At 35.6% G+C, this 12117-nt stretch overlaps 1 long non-coding RNA gene across 1 annotated transcript; it reads right to left on the bottom strand.

The window, feature by feature from the left end:
* Positions 1–5376: 5376 nt before the first annotated feature.
* On the bottom strand, positions 5377–10020 carry LOC116781146. Its single transcript, XR_004354778.1, has 3 exons — positions 9689–10020; positions 8721–8851; positions 5377–5754 (listed from the first exon to the last, which is right to left on the bottom strand). It is a non-coding gene; the product is annotated as an uncharacterized LOC116781146 (long non-coding RNA).
* Between the last annotated feature and the right edge of the window lie 2097 nt (positions 10021–12117).

Here is a 12117-nt window from a genome sequence, read left to right as displayed (position 1 = left end):
TTTCTCTGATAAATTGAAACTTAAGACTCACAACATCATGTCTCCATTTTTCTCTCTAAAGAAATTTTGCCCAGTCTCCAGATAACCCTTATGTTACTTCCTTGTCTCTCCCTATCTAAGTACAATGCGGGACTACAAAGCTAAATGTGGGAACTGTCCCAGTGGAAACTTACAGAAGGATTCCAAGCCTCAGAGAATTAAAACTGAGTTTTCAAACATTCACACATTATCTCTTCATAGCAAATTATGTGATGATCATAACCTCCATTCTTTGTTCACACGTTATCATTAAGCTTACTTAGACTTCATTAGGATGTTCATTCCTTGAAATGTTACTGTGAAAACACCTCTCTGCTTAAAGGTTGTGTTTGCTGTTTGCTGTTTGAGATGTTCTCCTTCACAAAATAGAACAACAAAGTCTAAGTGATATTTAACACCTTTTGTCAATGGCAATAATGTATTTATTTATGTTAAAAGTGTCTTTAAAGGCGCCTATGTTTGAGACTTTAGACCCACAGAAAATTATTCCTCAGGATGCTGCTGCTGATGTAAAAGTTTGGATGGATTTTTTTACTTTTGGCATTAGGACAGAAATGGAAAGAAGGGAAGAAGAACTGTAGAGGGACCATTTTAAACAATTGGACACTAAGACATTGCTGTAGCATTCTAAATTAGGGTGAATATTGACCACAAAGTACAGTTTTTAATTCCTCCAGTCAGGGAACAGGCTCATTCATGTGAAATTTCAGTGTGAGTTTTAAAATAATTTCTCCTTGGTAGATGATATGTTTTTTTCCAGTAAGTCATCTAGGACACACATGCCTTGTATTTAGAGGTTTTTAGGTGCCTTGCACAGAAGGGGTTTGGGTAAAATTCTAAGAGCCCAGCCCTTAGCAGAGAGAGCACAGTGCAACTTCAGTAACAGTGTTTAAGTGGAGTACAAAGACATTCTGGCACACATCCACATGAATATCTTTTATAGCACTTTTGCTTCCTGCTGGCAAGCTTACCTTTTCCAAATATTTTACAGAGTATGCTGTAAAGAAATTAGGAAAGCTAAAGATTTTCATTTTTGATATCAGAACAGCGCAAATACCTTGCCTAATACAGAGTTTCCACTGTTATGCCTTGTCCACTCTAAATTTATTTCACGTGCAAATGTTGCTTTTGTATAAATACTCACGTATTTAGAGAGCTGCCTATTCCTCTCCTTCGTTGTGTTCTCCCATGGAAAGAGATTGGGATGTCTGGCTGCATGTCTTTGCCATCTCTATGCTTTCCTCATCTGTCAAGGTTAAAATTCTTCAGGGCATTAGCTGAAAATCTACTTCCTGCTTGCATTATTCAGTGATTTGATGAAGAGGGAAGTAAATGCTAAAGGACAATGTCAGATCTTTTCAACATCTTGTACTTTTTACAAAGTTACCTTTAAAGTACTCTTCCTTCTTAGAAGCCTGGAAGCAAGTTATTTTCTGCGGGTTTTGGCAGCAGCCATTTGTCAGGCAGAGTTTATACTCTTTAGAAAAGAGGTAAAAATAATGATTGATGAGTCATAAGATGACTATAACCAGGCAGTTATTTGATGTGCATAGAATTTTATTAGGTCAAAACATTTGTATTTATTTGTTAGCATAATTAATGATGACAACACACCACTCAGAAAGTATAAATTGAAAGACAGATATTACGAAGTATATTTGGTAAGTCTTTCCATCTGCTAGTGCCAGATGCAAACAGTGTTATTCAGATATCGGATTCATTACTTGGTCATCACAATGATACAAGATGGTTTATATACTGCAAGAATATAAAATGTAAACGAGTACAATTCTGAAGGTTTTTATTCAAAATCATTGAAGATTGGAAAAAATTATTGTCCTTTACAAGTCATTTAAGCCTTCCTTGTTAATTCAGTTTCTTCATAATACACCATTTTCCCCATCTGTTTCTTATTCAATCATTACATACGCAATTTTACTTCATACTCTTTTGAGGATCCTACTAGCTGCAGTGGTCTTTCTTTTTTTTTTTTTCCAAAGGTTATCTCACTGTTCAGTTACATATCTGCCTATAAGACATGCTTGAAAAATTACTCTTACTTATTAGGATTATCGTGACTGAACAGCTGTTTTTCGGGCTCACTGACTCTCATTGCCTTCCAGTGGCAGGTTTTCTGTTCCTGCTGCCTTCTTGTGTTCCTCCCTCTCAAGAGCTGCTTGGAAATGTCAGGTCAAAGTCTGGAAAGAGAAAAAAAACCCAACAAAACCCAAACACAAACCATAGAAAAGTCAAGTACAAACCAAAATAGATCATTGTGACACAGTAAGAGGAAATAGTTGGGTGTATGTTTTATGGGTCATTGTTAAAGGGGCGGTAGCATTTTTTGTACCTATTTAACATTCTATCCATTATCCTAAAATATCTAGGAGAATTTCTAAAGTAATAATTAGATAGATTTCTAAGATTTACGAAAGACTGAATATGTAAGGAGTCCCTTAATTATAAAGATGGGAAATTAAGTTAAAAGAAGAGCACAGTGAAGGTTTTTACTTACTAAATTAGGCTTTTATGAAGCGGTTAGGCAAAAGTTAAGCTAATGCATTTCCAACTATGACTCCTTCCTTTGACTTTGCGAATTAATAAAATCTTCTTCATATTGACATGTTTCTCCAGTACTTTGGCAGTGTTTCCTGACTTCCTTGCAGTGTTTCCCTCCCTGGATGTAGGACGATCAGCATAATAGTGCTTCTGGCTCTAACGTCAGAGCAGGTGCATAGACATCTGAAAGGAAAGCCAGCACTGCAGTGTTAGTGGTGGAGCCTACATGACTCAGGCATTTGAATTGGTGTGATACCTCATTGGGAAAAGCTTCTCTAATGGTTTCTGCTATGAAGACCCTGATTTCTGGAAAGGCTCTTATGTTTAAGAGAAACTCACATACTGTTCTCTTCTCAAAGGGTTCTTTTGCAAGATGCTTCTTTTTACTCCAGTTGTAAATCTTCTTCACCAAAATTTAACTGCTTAAGGCTGACTGATTCCTGTTTCCTGCATTAAAAAAAAAAAAAAAACCAAGAAAAAATTAACTTCCATTATAAATAGGTGTTTAAGATGGCTACAACATTTGAAATACACCAATGTACAACTATTTCAGGCAAGAGAGCCCAATAAACAATCTTCTGTGGCAGACAAAGAAATTCTATATGAGTGAATTTATTCAAGTGACAAGGTTGCACATGTAGCAGGTTTTTACTATAGGACAAATGTAAATCTTCTGGTAACGAACAGAAGCCTGGATGGTACAAGGAGGAGATAAATTGTCACAGTAATTCATCACAGACTCTTTTTTATTAGATTCCAAGAGACTCAAGAATTTTTGAATTTCTATGTAATAAATAGGCTTGTCGTAAACAATTTTTTTAAAGCAAATGTAGACTCTACTCAAGTGGTGTAATGATTTTGCAGTTCTCTGCAAGAGTTCATTTTTCTTCAGCAAACATGCCCTAGGAAGATGGAACAGGATCAGAAATTGTCTAGCAGAATGCAAATTATTTCTGAAATTGTCCATTTCTGAATAGCACGTTATGCAATTTTCTGATTCACAGACAGACAGAAAGCAACTGAGGAAAAACCAGCACATTAGCAAAAGGCCTCAATATGTTTTACAGTGTGCTGAGTGAGTTTGAACCTGAGGACAGCATGTAGGAACAGCTCACTGTCTCAGTCTCTGTGTGCAGGTCCTGAGAATGCTCTGGGCTGAACACAGGATCAGAATTCTCCCACAAAGGGGCAGCTGAATATATCCTTCAAAATATGAGAATGGCAAGGCCAAGAATCTTTCCACTCCACCAGCCTGTTATACGCTAGCTCTGATACCCTTAAATGTTGGATTCATTACAGAGTCAAGCTGAGTTCAATTTTAAATAGTAAAATAATTTTAGGGAGTAATGGAATTGATTCTGCCATTCATGGCAGGAATTTTCTTATCATGTCCCAGACTGGAGGTGTCTCATCATTTCTAAGAGAGCAGCTGGTTGCTGATTTTACACTGCTGATAGAAGGGAGTTCTTTCAGTCTTGCTGAATTTGGTGTTGCAGCAGTTTATTAGCATCTGGTACGTGTTTATGTGAAAATTATTTATTAGGATGATGTTTTTAATAGTAAAGAGTAGTGATATTGGCACATACGTATAAATATTTTAACCATTCTGCCAATAATTTTATTAAAAACAGCAAGTTCTTCAAGATCAGCTACTACTGTACTCCTAATAGTGCAACATACTAATGTAACTTGGACAATGTAACTGCTAATGTAGACTTCTTTTTGGAATAAGAGAGGACAAGATGGGCTGTTGTACAGATATTCCTCTAGCAATATAACTAGTCTGTTAAAAATTTTCCAATACTTATATAAATAGCTTCTTGACATTTCTGATATGAACAATGCCACTGTACATAAGAAAATAGGAACTACACTAAGCAATACAATTACTAAGGATTGACAGAGACTATAATATCAGAAAGTAAATCCTTATTTATTAAGCCAAATATATTCTTTTGATGTTAACATAATGGTCCTAGAAAAGGATGTCCTGTGATTTTGAAAGAAAGAGTTTCACAAAATATAAAAAAGTGATATTTAAAGTAGCAAACAGAAGAAAAAAAAGCTTTAATAGAGGAAATACAACCTAACCACTTGAAAAAGAATACTTCAGATGATTTATAATAATTTTTATCAGTAGTCAAAGTCAACTGAATTTTGCTATAGGGACATTGTTTAGTGGTAGACTTGGCAGTGCTGGGTTAGAAGTTAGACTTGTTGATCTTAAAGGCCTTTTCCAACTTAAAACGTTTCTGTGACTTCATGATTCTAAACATATGAGCACATTTACAATGCATGCTTTCCCCAGTCTTCTCCTGTTATTCTTAATTGCATCTCTGTTAGTTTTTAATAAGAGTCATCCACATATAAAGAGTCTGTGTTGCCTCAAAGCAAACAGAGGGCTTTAAATAGCGAAAGGCAAGCAGGAAGAAATACTCGGTTCTGTGAATTGAAATTGGAAGAGGCCAAATTGTTGTTCAAGTCATTAAGATAAAGAGAGAAACCTAAAAGTAACATGTTTATATTCTGGGTAAGGATTAGGTATTTTGAAAATTCAGGCCATGACTTGAAAGGTTTTCAGAGCAACATCATTATCCTTTTAAAAGCATGAGAAAGAAAATCAGTAAAATTACAGGGTTTTGTTTTCCTTGGAATGATTAGGAAATGGCACCCACCAAAGAGATGTCAGGAATTAACACCAAGCATACTTGATAAACATAGCACTTCAAGATTATGCTTTTTGAAGTCTTTCATAAAAACAAATCTTAATTACCTTCCTTCATGAGCATCTTGAAGTGACTCTGTCACATCCCCTTTTCCACCTCACCATCCCCACAGAAATCTCATCAGCGAAACCAAGTGGTTGGTGAAACTTCTGTTCTTGAATTCTTGTAAAGCTCAGAAATTCACAGGTTGAATTTTATTTCAGAAGCAAATCAAGCACAAATTCTCTTTTTCAAATACAGACAGCAGAAATTTGAAAACTCATCTGGTTGAATTTAACTCCTGTATCTCAGGGCAGGACTAGAGGCTTGCTGAGGTAAAATTTGCTTACGTCTTCTATCCTCTCTGCCATTTGCCAGTCTGCTCTAGCTTCTCTGAGTTTGCATTAATTTACATTTGGTCTAATGATGTTGTGAGAAGCTCAGGTAGTTCCTGAAAAAATTTGAAGATCATCCTGATAAAAATGTCTTCATAATCTGTTATCTGTTGTATGTTCTAAGACAATAAATTCAAAAACTTATCTTGCCTATAAGCAATTAAAGTTAGTAATGTCCAAATGTTCTGCATTATGATGACACTGACAGTATGTGGAACTTTCGATTTATGTTAATAATAAAAGAAAACAGTTGCCTCTCTGTTTACTCAAAGTAGAATTCCAAAACTTCTTTTCAGGTTCTGCCTCATGCTCCCTGGCCTCTGAGAGGATCATTTCTCACAGAATGTGTGTTCAGTGTCTTACAGTAGTCCCATAAACTTGCACATAGAAAGTATCCTCCAGAAAAAAAAGTGGTGCTCTGAATAAATTCACACTTAGTAAATTACTCACAGTATTGTTGGATCTGCTAGGACTTGGGAGACAGTGGCAAAAATAAAATTACTCACTGTTTTTGTTGCCTATCTGATTAACAGAAAACAGAATAATATCAACATGTTAGCAGTAGAACATAATGTTTAGAACTTGGACGAGAGAGAACTTTTTCTAATGCTTCACATCAGTAAGCCTGAAATTGTACCTAGCTTTTACATACTACAGAGTATACCACTGAAACAGTTCTCAATCTTCTCATTGTCTTTTCCTGGACAACTTTGATCAACATTGTCCATCTTTTCACAATTGCAGATAAAGCAGCAATTTTTCTTGTCTTCCCCATGGATGGCCAGGTGCTGATTCAGTGCCTTCAGAAACCCATTTCAGGTGGTCTTCTGCATGGTTCTCCATTTGACACTAATTGTACTGGGGAACAGAGCACCTAGTCTTTTCAGTTCCAAAAGTATTTTATCAGTTCCAAAAAGTACTTATCAGTTCTTCCATAGGTTCCAGATGGCAGTGGGAGGACATTGGCTGCTTTATTTTGATAGACAACATAAAACCCTGCCAAATTGCCATAAATGCAGCATTGAGAAACCAGCAACAGAGGTGTGGGTTATGCTTTTTTGGGGAGTAGGGAGGCTATACAGGGGCAGTTTGGCATCAGTGTGTGTCAGTACTGGGCAGGGACCCAGCTTTATCTTTTTTCTGATGCCATTCAGGCCATGTCTCTGCTGGCAGGCCAGCTGAGGTGAACTGTGAGGGAGTTTGTGATAGAGTGATACAGTGAGTGGGTTTGGGTGAGTAGCATAGTGTATGTGCACCTGGATTCTCTCACTCGCTGCTCCCTGAAGAGTTACTCCACAATATGCAGGGATGATTCTAATAACTGATGGAGAGATTTCTCCCCCAAGATGTCCTTGTCCTTCTTCTCCTTTCATTTGTCAAGCTTTGTTTCACAGGACTTCTTTCTGTTTCATGACCCCCTAGGTATAAAAATTCACTTTTGTCTACACTGTTAGGCAGACTGGAACTGGTTGTGAAAATAGTCTGATTTATGTAGTGCACTCTAAGATTCAGTGCTCATTATGTAAACTTAAATCAAACATTACAGTAGAGAGGATCTGATAATTATTATGGCCATTAAAAATAGAATTGTATTTAATAGGAGGAAAAGATAACTTTGTAGTGTCCTAAATTTATGTATGGTATGCCTCTGTATAAAGTATTCTAAATCAAAGTAGGAAGATTAATTAAGTTTTCTCATTTAACTACCCTAATAAACTTACTTATAGCATTAGAAAGAAAAGACTCTTTAAATTTATCCACTAACTACTTACTGGTTACTTACTACAAACTTCCATACAATCAGAAAGGAACAAAAAGGCCAGGTGGCCTGTGCATGTTGGGTCTTTATTGCTCTGGTCATAAAGTTCTTTTTACTTACAAATGTTCTATCCTATTATCATATTGGACACAAACTTCTAAGTCTCAGGCAAATTGTATATAAGATGGTATATCAGAAGTAAACATATGTACCTCATCTGGTTAGAAATGCAGTTGGCCTATACCAGGAAAATTGTTTGGTAGCCAAAACTAAAGTGATCTAATGCTCTTTTCTTAGTCTTTCATTCTATTCATTCATACACATTGGTAGTAAATCCCTTTATAAGTGAAATTTCTGCCTTGGAGTTTTCTATTGATCAAAAGGAAACTTTGAAGCACCAGTGCTTTGATGGAGTGCAAACTTTCTAACTCCCTTCTTTAGAATAAGCAGCTTTATGAAAGTTTTTTTTCTTCTGGGTAATACAGCTGGAACCAGGGATTTGTTTGACTAAGACTCTGGTTTCCTTATATTAGCTTTAGGTGAATAACAGTGTAAGCTAATGCAATGCAAAATTGCTATACTAGCAAATTCACTCAGTATTGTACACGGAACACAGAAGTTCATAACACAGATATTTTTCCAACTATAGTAGAACAATGTGAGCAGTAAATAGATTTAGATACTTGTTTTGTCATTCTTTGTTGATTTGATTAACTTTTTTAAAAATATATTTTTTTTCCTCATTTGGTCATCATTTTCCCTGATGTATTTCCAACATTCTTAATAAACTAATCTTCCTACTTATCTTCTACAGTTTCACAGTAATCACCTATCCCTGAACTGTCTGCCAATCATTTTTTCTTAACTAATGGTTTTGGTTTACTTGTCAACAAAGTAAAAATAGAAGTGTGTCACGTGTTCCTGGAGATAAGGTCCTGAGATATAAAATGTCCAAGATTGACAAAAATAGTAAGAGTTCTAAAAGGAAGTTTAAAACTTATTTTAGTATATTTTAATTTAGTTGCTTTCCCAGGTATGCTTATTTTCTCTCTTCTAAATTAATTTTGGAGTGATGGAGAGATTTTAATCACAGAGATAAGGGCTATAGCAGTCTTTGCAAACACCAACACTCTGCTACATTCTTCAGAGATGTCTTTAATTTTGAAAACCTGGTTTTTGTTGATGAGAACTGAATTCTCCTCAGCATTGAATTCAATTCAAATGATTGAATTTGAGTTTTGTTGATGACAATACAAGCCTTACCTCATATTCTCATGAGTTTCTAGAGTTATGTTGGCAAAATTTTCTGAATAGACTTGCTGTTCCTGAGAAGCCCTACCACCAGCTACCACTGTTGCTGAAGAAAGGGGACAATAGAAGGAACTTCAAGGTAACTGCAAAAAAGACAAATAAACAATATAAAAAATATAAATAAACAATAATGTAAAACACTGTTAGTTTATGTGATGATTTTTTTAGTACTTATACAAGTGAATGATTCCACTGGGAAGGCATAAGATAAGGCTTTGTATTTATACGATAAATGAATGTGGGTTTTTAACAAGCAAAAAGATTTTTTCTATGCCAAAATCAGTTGATTTCAATGCTCTGAGTTTTCTTGGTTAGTATGAGAGGATACAGTTACCTGCTTTCAGGCAGAGGGACATTTTTCCTGTACTGATTTAGGTCTTCAGGAACATACATGGAAGAAATAAACACTTTTGAATTCAGATCTTACCACGAGTTAGAATTCAAATAACTTTGAAGTTGGTTTTTTTTTTCATACTTTGTTTTGTAATATTTTTCTTTAGTCTATGTTTTCAGTCAGTGAGTCTTAATTCCAGATCCACACTCTGCAAATACCCATGTATTTTATTGTCCGCTGTGAACTTACTGAGACAATTCATATTTGACAGTTCAATATGTATGTAACCATTTGCTAATCTTGCTTCTCCTTTTGGTTTTTGTTTCAAAAATGCTGTAGTTGAGAGCTGTGGTTTAACCCCACGACTAGTTTAGCCAGCAACTAAGCCCCACTCATCTTCTCCTCTTTCCCCCCAACTCCAGCAGGATAAGGGAGAGCATTGGAAGAGTATAAGAGAGAAAACTCCTGGGCTGAGATAAAGACAGTCTAATGAGACAGAAAAGGAAAAACAAACAAACAATAATAATGGTAGAAGAAGTAGAATGCACAAAACAAGTGATGCACAATCCAATTGCTCACAACTCACCAACTGATGCCCAACCAGTTCTTGAGCAGCAGCCCTGTCCAGTTTTCTCCCCAGCTTATATATACTGAGCATTATGTTGTATGGTACAGAATATCTTTGGCCAGTTTGAGTCAGTGGTTCTGTGTGTGTTCCCTACCAGCTTCTTGTCCAGCTTTCTCACTGGCAGGGCATGAGAGGCTGTAAAGTCCTTGATTTAGAGTAAGCACTGCTTAGCAACGACTAAAACATCAGTGTGATACCAACATGATTCTCATACTAAACAGAGCACTGTGCCAGCTACTGGGAAGAAAATTAACTCCATCGTGGATGAAACCAGGAAAATACACATATGATTCTTCCTTGATTATAGCCTGAATCTTACTATCACTGTTTTTTAGTATACTTGCTTTCAAGTCAGTCAGAAAGTGACAGAAAATTTAGGCTTTGTGTGTGTTTATAGATAAGTAAATTAGTTGCTCTGTGAAGCATCTAATCTCCTTATTTTACTCAAAGTTTATCAGCAGTGGAGAACTAAACATTTGGTGCAGGAAAACAGACAGATGTTCCTCTCCAAGGCTTATTCTGATTTAAAATTTACGAGACCTCTGAAGATACCCTTGCAGACCAGTTCAGGATTAGAAAAATGTGTATTATGGCTACAGTTCTTCAGCCAGGGTTGCCTGAAGAATCAAAGATTAACAGTAGATGGTAAAAGGAAAAGGTCTTTTCCTAGTAAAACTCTTTAGTGAAACAATATATACAAGGTGAACAAAATAAGCCATATTTGAACTTACTGAATTTTATGGCCTTGGCCTTGTGTTTTTTGTTTCTGATATTGGTTTTTTGGGTGGGTTTTTTTTGTTTCTTGGTTTTTGTGTTTTGTTTGTTTGTTTTGGATTTGTTTGTTTGATGTGGGTTTTGTTTGGTTTTTTGTTTGGTTGGTTTTTAATGGGAGAATACTATATTTCTTCTATCAGTTATTGCTTTCTGCATACATATATTTTGTCGTTCTTGCCATAGTGGGGTATACCTGGCTTCGAAAAGCACTATGACTGGCTTTGAAAGTAATGTTTTACTGTTGACAGATTGTTAAATGTACAGAGAAGGAGGGAATATTTAAAGGGTGGAGAATATTAGACTACTGTGAACTTTTGAGGCTTTTAAAAAATAGAGGAGGTGCAGGATTTGATACATTAGCTTGGGATAGAATGAGGTCCTCTTTGATATAAGACAGAAATATAGGAATGTGCAGGATAAAGGTACTGTGTTGTTTCCCATTTTCAAAGATCTGTGAATATTACTTTATTAAAGTAGTTGAGTTTTTAACATTGTGTCAGTATGTTTTTGCTTTCATATGTTCACCACTCAATGGGAGTTTCCTTCTTTGTGCTTCATGTAGAGTAATTCTAGAATTTCTCCTACTATCTCTGTGTAATGTTCAGTGAATTTATATTGATGATTGGCTCTCTGACCTGAAGCCCATTGATTTTGTTGATCATTAGTTTGTTTACCATTGTATTTTTATTCAGTTGGTAACTTTACTAATCTTTCTTGCTGCTTTTGAGTGTCATCTGGAAACATCCAGGCTTGTTGTATCATTACATACTTTGTCCAGCTCTCCTGGAAGGTAAACCATATATGTACCAGTGTTATTGAGAATAACTAAAAAACCCAAGGACATCAGCAGAACCTGTCTTCCAATGGCAGTCATTAGTAGCCAAGTAACATACTAATGCCTCATAATTCAGTCATTCAGAGTTTGGGAATGGCAGTTGCATCAATTTTGGAAGTAGGAGATCTTAAAAAAGAAACTTTTTAGCAATGACTCAGACTGAGAGTGAAGTTTCTAACTCCAAATAGTAACTTTCTCATTTTTCCCTCAATTTTTTTCCTAAGTCAGATGGAGATCTATTACATCTACTTAGATGTTTTATAGTGTTGTCCCTTCCTCTCCTTGTTTCCTTAGAAAGCAGAAAACTCTATGTATCTCTGAGTCTTTAGGAAATAAATTATGTGGTTTTAACTAGTACATTAAAGGACATTCACAGAAATAAGAGACTAATTCCGTGCAGTAAATAGAAAGACAATATCATTCAATGTAAAACCATTCAACACAGGCCATGGTCTTCTTTAAGTCCTACTCTTTCAACAGTCTTTCTTTTATAAGATCATTAATTTGTTTCTTAATTCTACCTTTTATGAAAATTTAATTAGGTAATCAACATTAATAGACCAGTGGGGATTATGTTTTCTGCCTTTAGTGAAGGGATTTTACATCCGTTTGGAGTCAGTAATCTTTTTCTTATTACTGTTACTTGATTGTATATATCTGTGAAGGCATGTTGGGTGTATGATCCTGTTTGATTGACTATGTTATACAGTAAGTAGAACTTACCATGTCAGTGTTGAAGCACTAGACAATGTGATAAATCACTCTGTTTGTTCATATA

The sequence above is a fragment of the Chiroxiphia lanceolata genome, chromosome Z, assembly GCF_009829145.1.
Source record: "Chiroxiphia lanceolata isolate bChiLan1 chromosome Z, bChiLan1.pri, whole genome shotgun sequence".
Classification (NCBI taxonomy): Eukaryota; Metazoa; Chordata; class Aves; order Passeriformes; family Pipridae; genus Chiroxiphia; species Chiroxiphia lanceolata.
This window is presented reverse-complemented; position numbering and strand designations above follow the sequence as displayed.